Source organism: Panthera tigris, chromosome C2 (genome assembly GCF_018350195.1).
Source record: "Panthera tigris isolate Pti1 chromosome C2, P.tigris_Pti1_mat1.1, whole genome shotgun sequence".
NCBI lineage: Eukaryota > Metazoa > Chordata > Mammalia > Carnivora > Felidae > Panthera > Panthera tigris.
The window spans coordinates 110,396,817-110,409,692 of NC_056668.1; positions in this window are offsets into that span (position 1 = coordinate 110,396,817).

Genomic DNA, 12,876 nt, shown 5'->3' on the forward strand with positions numbered 1-12,876 from the left:
GTTTACACAAATCACAGATTATATAATTTGAGCATAATGTAGCGATCTTGAGAAATGATACAGTGTAACTCTAAACTCTAGTATAAAACAATGCAGATAGCCTTGATGGTGAGTCAGGAGAGCTGGGTGCTGGCTCACTGAAGTATACTGTAAATCATTTTCCAAACCAGTGTGAGAACCAAATTGATAAAGATTTTCCTTTTCTCAGACTTAACATGAACCACAGGCTGCAGATGAACTCTTTCTTACTGGGAACAGATGCAACATTCTAGTAATAACATTTTAGTGGTTTCCAGTGCTATTCCTTAGTACCATCTTTCTCTTTCCCAAATTACAAACCAGACTCTTTAATCCATCTTTGAAAAAGCCTTTTAAAATAAACTGTTAATTATTCTCCATTAGAATTAGACAAAATAACGTAGTGAACGGTTGATAAATAATAAAATTAGGGATTATTTGACAGATCAAGAGTATTAGCTCTACTGGAGAAAGCAACCAGCTTATGCTCTGGAAACTACCTGCCTGGATTTGATTGAATACAAATAATGTGGTACTGAGCATGTTACACAAACTCTCTGAGCATTAGTTTCTTCCTCCCTAACAAAATAAAAATAGTATACGTATTGTAGGGTCATTGTGAGGATGAAATTATATAAAACACAAGGTTTTTAGCATGGCACTGGTACATAGTAAATGTTTGTGAATTTGAGCTGAAAAACAATCTAGAAGGTTTTGTACAGTGTATGTTCTTATGTTGAAATGCTATCTAGTTGAATGCTTCTTAAAATGCGTTCTAGCTGAGTATTAAAATATCTTGATTACGCAGAAAATTATATTTTATTTGTTATAATGGATTTTCACTCACAACTATTTAGTTGTATAATATTTGGCTTCTTTTTGATTGCTGTTTATTAATAACTGATCCTTCTATATTATGTTATAATCTTTAAACATTTTAATTTCCACTAGTATGAAATCAAACTTTATTCTTAGAATACATTTGCTGAATGAATACCAGAACATATATATATAGAAAATGCACTTTCATAAAAGACCAGAATAGAGCATTACAAGAGAACTTTTATAATAGACAAGGCAATTTTCTGAGTTAGTTAGGAGAAAACCCACTTTTTATAACATTACATGAAGACTCCAAGTTTATTCTTCATCTAATGGCTTTGAATATCTACTTTATTAAAGTTAAAAAGAATACCTTTGTATTGGGGAGATTTTGCAAATGTTAGACCAAAATGCATGTTCTTTCTACCTTTTGTTTTTCCCCACTATCCCTTCAGGGTATAAATATCAAGATGTTATTGTTGATTTATCTAGAATATGTCTTAAATCTTTTTTGAATATCAAGAGGTCATTGTAAATAGCAGGCTGATAGTGTGTTGTAAAAATTTGTAGGTTTTATACCTTTGGAAATGATCACATTATTTATTTGTATTTGAACCTCAAATTACACTCAAACACATTCAGTTACTTTGTACCCATACTCTAAAAAGAAATGGAAACTTATTACCATCCTAATGGTAACTATTAAACTCCAGAATAATAGATAAATGTGGAAAAATTAACAAGGTTTCTGACTGGAATTTCAGAAGATTTGTTGAAATAAGAAAGAAACAACTTGTCATATCTAAGAATTTATCCAGAAAAAATAATCTTGTAGCTGATGTAAGTTCTATCCATAATGATTTTCAGGATTATGTGGCAACTGTGGAAAGAACTGAAATGACCACAGGAGGAAGCTGGCTAAATATCAACTAAATCATAACAACCACTCATTACATAATGCCTCTCACTAAAACTTAGAACCAACAAAATGGGAGACTGATGCAAAAAGACAAATTTATTAATGTATCTTTAAAGGTGTAACTGCCAAAGGGACTAGATACTTGAGTTGCCTATGTAGTTTCCCTAATATGGGTATTTAATGCTACAAATGTCCTTCTCAGCACTGACTCATCTGCATCCACAGATTGTGATATGTTGTACAGTCCTTTTCATTCAATTATCTATATATGTAAGTTTACTTTGAGACTTCCTCCTTGACCTATGGCTTGTTTAGAAATATACTGTTTAATTTCCAAGTGCTTGAAGATTTTTCTTTTGTTTTCCTGTTTTTCTAGTTTGATTCCATTATTATTAGAAAGCACACTCTCTATAATTTCATTTCTTTCAAATTGATTGAGGTTTGGTTTATGACCCAGGATATATTCTATATTAATGAATATTCCATGAGCACTTAAAGAGAATGTATACAATAGCCCCCTTTTCTGTGAAAAATGTATTTCAAGAATCCCAGTGGATGCCTAAAACTGTAAATAGTGTTGAGCCCTATCTACATATACTATGTTTTTTCTTCTACATACCTACCTATGGTAAAGCTTAATTTGTAAATTAGGCACAGTAAGAGATGAGCAATGATCATAATAAAATAGAAGTGTTACAACAATATGCTGTAATTAAAGCTATATGAATGTGGTCTGTCTGGCTCTCAAAATATCACACTGTACTTGATGGGATGAAGTGAGGTAGATGATGTAGGCATTGTGATGTAACTGTAGGCTATTCTGTGGCCTTCTGATGTTACATCAGTAACATCATGCTTCTGGATCATGGTTGACTGCAGGTGACTGAAACTGGATGGGGCTGGAGAGGACTAGGGTATTCTCATGCATGCTGGATTGTACTCTCAATGCCAGTTAGATCCTATTGGTTGATAGCGTTATTCAATTCTTCCTTACCTTTGCTAATTTTCCCCTTAGTTCTATCAAATTGCCAATAGTGGGGTGTTTAAGTCCTCCACTATAATTATAGATTGGGTTATATCTCCTTTGCCTCTAACAGCTTATTTTAATGTATTTTGAACCTGTTGTTTAGTGCTCTGTTTGCATAGTGGACACTTAACCAATTGAGGCACCCAAGCACCCCACTTGGTGTCATTTTGATGCTGTTTTGCCTAGTCTTAATCTCCCATTAACAATATTGACATTATGAGAAAAGAGGGGAAAGAATAGCACAACTGTTGCTAAATACTAACCTGACATAGTAATATTAAAGAGAAGGGACTTTGTTTTGGATTTCGTAGAAGAGTAATAGATTGAAGCAACGAGATTTGTTGTTGTTCCAAAAAGCAGAGAAATAATAGTTCTAATAAGACACATTTGCCAACTTTAGTTTGTTCACACTTCAGATTAATCACGCTAAAATGATTACTGGTTCCAGAAATTTGAAACTTGACCGAAGGCCAAATAATTTATTCAGTAAATATTAATTAAACAAATATTGATAGATTACCTGTCACTCTCTAGGTTCTAACTTGCTTAAAAAATAATCATTTTTATGAAGTGAGTTTTACTATCTATTCTGTTTTTCTGAATCACTCCCTCAAAATCACCTCAGTAATCAAGGTACTCTTGATTCCTTGGGAGAGCCCTTGGTTTCCTTGGGAGAGCCCATGTAGACTATGGTATCTCAGTTTCTTTCCTAGTAGAAAATCGCTGTCCAGTGCCACAGCATTGGTTCCAAAGTGGCAGGTATCCTGAAAGTGGCCAGAGAGCCTCCCTGACAGCCGGAAGGGTTATGGGTAATAAATGCAGCCAAACTTAAACTCTTGAGATCCATGAATTAGGGAAGCAAGAGAGTGTGTCATAGCAATTACATAGCCACAACAGCATTTGTACACTGTTACTTCACTACTATATCCCCTGACTTCTTGAACTTGACCTGAAGCAACTATTGTTTCATACAAATTATTATTTATACAATTGATAATATTTTATGTTTCAGGGGTGGCACCCACACTTAATACTTAAGGGATGGTTTTAAGGATAGCTTTAAAATACCACATGTTTCTTAACACATCAGGGAATTCATTTGATATAAAGTCACATGTAATCCATTTGGTAAAAGCCTAGATTTTTACTTCTAAATGATGCAGTGGATGCTGTATTTGCTATATAATGACAGTGCAGTATATTTCAGAAAGTGCAATTGGATGGGGAGAAGTCACTAATCAGTAGAAGCAGAGATCTTAGAACTGCCACTAATCTCTCAGAGTACCTGGGGCTGGATGTTTCTAGAACCCTAACTTTAGTTTGTTTTCTTTTGGCTTATAAGCCAAAGCTGACACCCCTTTAGGCAGGTCTTGGAATACCGTGCAATCACATCTTCACCAACACCAACAACACACTGAACTTTAGACTTATGGCAGCCCCAGCAGCTGAAGGCAGCCCTCAATTGCCAGTGTCCTCTGCTTCCAAGCTGATTCTTTAGGCTCAGTGTTCCAGGGGAAAACAGACCAAGGAACTGCATCTGTATCTTCTTTTCTTTCCCACTGCCCCCAAACTCTAAAAGTCTAGCTATTTAGAAGCAGATTCTAACCACAATGGAGAAACAAGGCTTCTTCCTGCCTAGGTCTACCCACAAGAAGCTGAGGAATCAAAGAAAGCCATTATGGAGCTTGGGCCTTAATGTATAATAAATGAATGGGCTAGAAGCTGACAAACTTTGTGGAATGGCCTGTAGCATTCATCCTCTATAACCACTTACCTACATAAAGTGCTTCTCTTTCTATGCTCCTCTAAGATTCTTTAAGTAGGTCAGTCACTTCCGTTGTGGGAGGTACTGCCTGGGAGCGGGAGAATTAAACCCCCTGTTTATCAGCCTTTGATTGGTTGAAATCTAGAAAGCCCGAAACCTACAGAAACCAGCCAGAAAACTAATGCTGGTCGGGTAGTAATTCTGGTGAACCCCAAAGCACATTGCATCAATCAAAAAAGAGTGTCCAACAGTCGCAGTGTACCTGTGATGGATGGGGTTTCCAAGGTGGGGTCGGACTCTCAGTTCTAAAATTGGAAAAGTCCTGGGCAACTGGCATAAGTGGGCCACCTTAGCTTCTGCTCAACATAGCCAATTGGTACTATACTGGAACTTTATTTTTTCCATTCCTTCCTATTTCATTATATAAAATATGATTTTTTTAAATACTGGGAATTAATTAAAATTTAAAAATAGCCTGTAGATTAAAACACAGAAGAGATTTGGTCCCTGGGCCTCTCCGTTTGTAATCATTTTCTGAGATAGGAGTGTAAACCTATGGAAAAAAAGAGCCAAGTAGATGATGGTAGTTTGCTTTTAGTCCAGGTCTTAAGCCAGAGTCGAAACGAATTATTATGGCTCATTTATCCATTGTATCTCATTAACATGAAGGGTTCCATGTAAGCTTTAGGGCTGAAACCCAAGTTACTTATGAAGTGTCATCTTAGTCCTTTTCTTAGTCCTTGTTATCATTTTATATCCTTCTTGGGAATCCACTGGAGATACCTGTGAGAAAACAAGATTTACAGACTCTGTTCATGGCCAAACTCTCAATACAACTAATGTTCTAATTATCACATTTTTCTGCATGTTCCTCTGCCCTTTCATTGCTGACCTTGTCACTCTTTCCTTTTTACCTTCTGGTATTTGTTTATTTCATCAGAAACAAATACTTTAATATCCTCAGCTTTTTCACAGATCACCCCCACCCCTTGCTTTCCAGAAATAAATTAATAAACATGAAAATATTTGAAGCAGTGCCTAGAATATAATAAGTATCAATAAACATTTTTATCATTATCATAACACTTATTAACTGAAACCTGGTTCTACCCAGAGGACATACTTTGCAATTATCTCAAGGGAAGTTTTCCATTCCCCTCTAAGGTTTCAGTTTCCCCTGATGGAGATAAAACGATTCTACCAGCTGTCTGGATTCTAGCATTCTACCAGCTGTTTACTGCTGTTGGTAGACTATTAATTTATATCTTTCTGCAGAAACTCATGGTGTTTCAAGACTTAGACCATTGGTTTAAACCATCTTATTTTTTTTTTTTGGTCAGCCTAATCACAATCCTGCTATCACTGACAACTTTGCAGCTGCCTTAGCATTTTCCTCCACCCTGTTTCCTGTTGGAAATCATGTCCATATGAACAAGCCATCCAGTATGGCCTCCTGATTTCATCATCTCCAGCTTTTATAGTGTGCCTTCTCAATCTCATCATTAGGGAGCTCTGAAATCCTAAATATCGACATGCCACTCCCAGACCACAATCACCTTTTAAAATCTCCTTTATGAAAAGCACTTAAGCTTTTCCCTTTTCAGTACCACCTTCTCTCTAGGCATTATCCTTCAGAGAGGAAATTGAAGCTGCCCTAAGAAGAGTCTTAATTCCCCTCTATTGCACCTTGAAAGGTATCTGCTACCTGGCTCAGAGTAAAGGGAGCCATGACCTCAGCTTGATGAGGCTTAGTTCTACCACTTGTGTTTTTAATTTAATCCCCTCTAATTCTCTAGGACAACTCCAAACCATTTATCTCGAATTCTGTATACTCTGGCTTCTTGCTGCTTGCCTGTGAATCCATTCACTTCTCCATCTTGAAAGAAACATGAACACCCAGACTGTCCAACTAACATCCCACCTCTTCCCATTGTTTCACACGGTAGCTCTTCAAATGCTCTTGCCTGGCATCCTCATGTCCCATTCCTTCTTAAATATTTTGCATTTGGGCATTTTCCACAGTCACCCCAATTAACAACCCTTACTTAGCTTACTTAACATACTTGATGCGAGAGAATCTTTTTATTTCCTAACATACTTGTCCCCTACTCGCTCTTGACCTTTACTCAAACTTTTTTCTCTGTTGTTTTGTGTATAGAATGGTGTGTGTGTGTGTGTGTGTGTGTGTGTGTGTGTGTGTGTGTGCCTTTCCCCATCTGTTAGTCATTTCTCTGCCTCCTCCACAGGGTCCTCTGTGGTTTTTCGTCGCTTTATACTTGGTTCATTCATGCTATCTATTATCTTCGATTTTCTCACTCATGGCCATGGTGCAAACTGCCCCTGATGACTCTCAAATGTATACCTGTGTTTCTGACCTCTTTTTTGAGTTCTGATTCATAATAAGTGGTTCCCTAAGGGAAATCTGTACCTGAATGTTCTAAAATCCTAAAACCTTCCTTTTCTCACATCCTCACACTTAATTAGTATAGTGTTAATTTGAATCTTTCAAGAGGAAGACACCAAGAGGGGATAAAATGTGAAAGAGATTATTGGGGGAGTGGGGTAATGCTGGCTTCACAGAATGAATTTGGAAGCTTTTCTTCCATTTCTATTTTTTTTTTTTTTTTTTTGGTATAGTTTGAGAAGAGTAAGTGTTAACTCTTCTTTTAATGTCTGGTAGAATTCCCCTGGGAAGCCTTCTGGCCCAGGACTCTTATTTGTTGGGACATTTTTGATAACTGATGCAATTTCTTTGCTGATTATGGGCCTGTTCAAACTTTCTGTTTCTTCCTGTTTGACTTTGGTAGTGTGTGAGTATCAAGGAATTTGTCCAATTCTTCCAGACTGTCCAGTTTGTTGGCATATCATTTTTCATACTGTTGTCTTATAACTGTGTTTCTGTGGTGTTGGGTGTGATCTCTTCTCTTTTTTTGTGATTTTATCTATTTGGGCCCTGTCTCTTTTCTTTTTGATAAGTCTAGCTAGGGGTTTATCAGTTTTGTTTATTCTTCCAAAAAAAACGGCTTTTAGTTTCATTGATCTGTTCTACTGGGTCTTTTTGTTTGTTTGTTTCTCTGTCATGTATTTCTGCTCTAATCTTTATTATTTCCCTTCTTCTGCTGGCTGTAGGCTTCATTTGCTGTTCCTTTCCTAACTCCTTTAGGTGTTAGGTTAGGTTGTGTATTTCAGACCTTTCTAGCCTTCCATGCTCATGGATTGGAAGAACAAATATTATTAAAATGCCTATACCACCCAATAAATCTACACATTCAATGAAATCCCTATAAAAATCACACCAGCATTCTTCACAGAACTAAAACAAGAAATCCTAAAATTTATATGGAACCCGAAAAGACCCTGAAATATCCAAAGTAATGTTAAAAAAGAAAACCAAAGCTGAAGGTATCATTATTCTGGACTTTAAGCTGCATCACAAAACTATAATCATCAAGACAGTATAATACTAGCACAAAAACAGACACATAGATCAATGGAACAGAATAGAGAACGTAGAAATGGACCTACAAATGTATGGCCAACTAATCTTCAACAAAGAAGGAAAGTATATCCAGTGGGGAAAAAAAGACAGTCTTTTCAGTAAATGGTGCTGGTAAAACTGAAGAGCAACATCCAGAAGAATGAACCTGTACCATTTTCTTACACTACATACAAAAATAAATTTAAATGGATGAAAGACCTAAGTGTGAGACAGGAAACCATCAAACTCCTAGAGGAGAAAACAGGCAGCAACCTCTTTGACCTCAGCCACAGCAATTTCTTACTAGACATGTCTCCAGAGACAAGGGAAATGAAAGCAAATATCAACAATTGGACCCTCATCAAAAAGCTTCTGCATAGCAAAGGAAATAATCAACAAAACTAAAAGGTAATCAACAGAATGGGAGAAGATATTTGCAAATGACATATTGGATAAAGGATTAGTATCCAACATCTATAAAGAACTAATCAAACTCAACACCCAAAAAACAAATAATCCAGTGAAGAAATGGGCTGAAGATATGAATAGACACTTTTCCAAAGAAGACATTGAGATGGTTAACAAACACATGAAGAGATTCTCAACATCATTCATCATCAGGTGAATACAAATCAAAACTGTAATGAGATACCACCTCACACCTGTCAGAATGGCTAAAATGAACAACTCAGGAAACACCAGATGTTGGTGAGGATGCAGAAAAAGGAGAACCCTTTTGCACTGTAGGTGAGAATCTATACTGGTGCAACCAATCTGGAAAATAGTATGGAGGTTCTTCAAAAAATTAAAAATAGACTACCCTATGACCCAGCAATTGCACTACTAGGTATTAATGCAAAGGATAAAAAAATACTGATTTGAAGGGGCAGATGCACCCCAATGTTTATAACAGTGCTATCAACAATATCCAAAGTATAGAAAGAGCCCAAATGTCCATCAACTGATGAATGGATAAAGAGGATGTGGTGTGTGTGTGTGTGTGTGTGTATACATATATATATATATATATATATATATATATATATATATATATATATATAGGATGTGGTGTGTGTGTGTGTGTGTGTGTATGTATATATAATAGGATACTACTCTGTGCTCAAAAAGTGAAATCTTGCCATTTGCAACAACATGGATTGAACTACAGCATATTCTAAGCAAAATAAGTCAGAGAAAGATCATATGATTTTGCTCATATGTGGAATTTGAGAAATGCAACAAATGAACATGGGAGAAAGAAAGGAAAAATAAGAAAATCACAGAGGGAGGCAAACTTTTAAGAGATTCTTTTTTTTTAATCTTTTTAATGTTTATTTATTTTTTGAGTGATAGAGACAGAGTGTGAGCGGGGAGGGGCAGAGAGAGGGAGAAGACACAGAATCCGAAGCAGGCTCCAGGCTCTGAGCTGTCAGCACAGGTGCCACCCAGGTGCCCCAAACCTTAAGAGATTCTTAAATACAGAGAACACACTGAGGGTCGCTGGACAGGTGTTGGATGGGGGATGGACTAAGTGGGTGATGGGCATTACGGAGGACACTTGTTGGGATGAGTGCTGGGTATTGTATGGAAGTGATGAATCACTGGGTTCTACTCCTGAAGCCAGTACTACACTATATGTCTATATGTTAATGAACTTGATTTTAAATAAATAAATTTTAAAAAAATTAAAAAAAGATTATTGGGGGGAATACCTTTGAAGGACAAAGGGAGAGGAGCAGGAGTCAATAGGAAAATCCTTCAGACTGTAAAGAAAATCTCTTCTCTGTAAAGGAGAGGGACAAGGCAGGAAGACAAAGGTTAAAGCTGGTGAAGGAGGAGTCTTCCAGCTGAAGTCTCTCATTGTAGGTGTCCTGTATGCTGCAGGAGTCCTGCCTGTTACAGGAATGGCTTGCATCAGTACCCCCAACCATGTTCATTCATTGGCTAGGAGCAACATTGAGAATCATGGCCTTGTCATAAATAAAGTGGTTGATCTGGTGGACTGGAACCTGGGGGCACTGGTCAGTTACCCTCCACACACTGCGGGAGATCTGACAAATGCATTTTCATGTCTGCCACCTTTCAATCCAAACCCTATCAATTTAACCTCCTAAATATTTATCACACTTCTTTCTTATCCATTCTGGATACTTCTGGGTACAGCCGCATCATCTTTTTCTCTGAAATGCCAACTGTTCTCCCTACCACTGGTGTTATCTGCCTCCAGCTCCAGTTCCTTCTCGAAGCTGCTGCTGAAATGCTCCTTTTCACATGCTAATCCAATTTGACAACTCCCTAGCCAGCTGAGTACAGTGTTCCAGTGGACTGCACAGGATAAAAGCCAAGCTTCTTGGCATGGCAGCAAGGATGTGCCAAAATTCTACTGGGCCTGTCTAGCTGCATCCTTCAATACCTCCTTTACCTCTCCAGAAATGTACAACAGAGTCCACTGACTCAAATTGTAACTCCTCATAAGCATCTTCCTCAATTGTATGCCTCAGACCTTTGCACATACAGTTTCATCTGTCCATAGCATGCACACTCTCACTGCCTCTCCTTGTCCTATGGCCTCACTATTGACTGCCACATGGCTCAGTATAGTCTGAGTCAATAGATCTCATGTTGGCTCTGCAGTGGCTGGAGAGGTTTAAAAACAAAGCAAAACAGAACTGATGCTTGGATCCCATGCCCAAAGATTCTTTAATTAGTTTGGGCTATGGTTGGGCATTTAGTATAAAAGCTCTCAAGAGAATTCTGTGCCGCTACAGCAGAATTGAGAAACGCTACCTTATAGAAGTTTCTCCCTACAATTCCCAAACTTCTAGGGTGAATTTGGAGATCCTGCCCGGAAGAGCATCTAAAAACCCTTTTCACATATTTGTATGCAATTTGCATGATGTGGTATGAATTTGCTTTACCTTACTGGTTACAAGAAAGTTCTCTTGTTTTATTTATTTTTTTTTAAATCATGTTAAATCTGGGGCGCCTGGGTGGCTCAGTCGGTTCAGTGGCCGACTTCGGCTCAGGTCATGATCTCGTGGTCTGTGAGTTCGAGCCCTGCGTCGGGCTCTGTGCTGACAGCTCAGAGCCTGGAGCTTGTTTCAGATTCTGTGTCTCACTCTCTCTGACCCTTCCCCATTCATGCTCTGTCTCAAAAATAAATAAACGTTAAAAAAAATTTAAAAAAAATAAATAAATCATGTTAAATCTGACTTGAGTTTTTTTAACTGTGAATTAGAAACCCAATATCAGTCATTGTTAGGGGACTGGTCTCACTCCCCACTGCAGGGCTGGATAAATGTATAAGAGGGCCCATACTGAATAGAAAGAATTTGAGGAAGAACCTGTAGACTGCAGTCCTTTCTGTTTGCCCCTGGGATATTCAGTGCCCCAGCCTAAAACTTGCATGGTCCCCAAGATCAAGGTATTCAGTGCTCAGACTCCTTGCCCTCTCTGTAAAACTACCACCACTAGTGTCTCTGTAATTTAAAAACAAAAACCTAACTGGTAATGTTTTTTTTGCCTGCCTCACAGCTTACACTTTGGGGCCCTGGTACACAAAAGCTGGTGAAGATGAACAGAATATGAAGTTATGCTTGGTTATATGTAGGAAAGTAAAACTTATTTTTAATATTTCAAGAAGAAACAAGACAGAAATTAATGTCACAATAATTATCCTACCATCCTTGTATTGTGCTGTTTAATAATTTGGTTAAGCCTGCTTGTATGTTTTTCCACCATCTCCACCATCTACTAATAGTAGATCTATTAGTCTCCTTTGGTCGCTATAATTAAGTGCCAGAGACTGAGTGACTTAAATAATAGATGTGTATTTCTTATAGTTCTGGACACTAGGAAGTCCAAGATGAAGGTACTAAGTACTTTGGTTCTTACTGAGAGCTGGATTTTCCTGGCTTGAAGATGGCAGTCTTCTCACTGTTTGTTCATATAGCGGAAAGAATTCTCTCTCTTTCTTCCTTTTCTCATGAAGCCACTAATCCTGTCATGAGGGCCGCACCCTCATGGCCTCATCTTCTCTTCATTACCTCTCAAGTTGCTCATATCCAAATAGCATTACATTGTGATTTAGAAATTTAACATATGAATTTGTGGAGTATACAATTCAGCCTGTAACCATAGGACACAGTAAGTTATTATTTAATGTCCCTTATCTTCCACTTGGCATTTTTCTTGCCATGAAGCCAATCCATTTCCTTTACATTTCTAAATAAATTTTATTCTGAATCAGTTCACTTACCATTTTTGCTATTCAGAAGAAATCGTAATAAACAATCCTATTAAAAACTACTGCATCTATTGAAATGATCATATGGTTTTAATCCTTTCTCTTGTTGACATGGTATATGATGCTGACTGATTTGTAAATACTGAACCACCTTTGTATCCTGGGAATAAATCCCATTTGATTGTGGTGAATGATTCTGCTAATGTATTGTTGGATTCGGTTTGCTAATATTTTGTTGAGGACTTTTACACCTAGGTTTATCAGAGATATTGGCCTGTAATGCTCTTTGTCTGTAGTGCCTTTTTTTTTTTAAAGCCCATTTATTTATTTTGAGAGACTGTGGGTGAGCACAAATGGAGGTGGGACAGAAAGAGACAGAGAGAGAGAGAGAAAGAGAGAGAGAGAGAGAGAGAGAGAGAATCCCAAGCTGGCTCTGCACTGTAAGCATAGACCCTGATGTGGGACTTGATTTCACTAACCACGAGTTCATGTCCTGAGCCAAAATCAAGACTCAGATGCTTAACCACCTGAGCCACACAGGCACCCTTATAGTGTCTTTATCTGGTATTGATATCAGGGTAATGCTGGCTTCATAGAATGG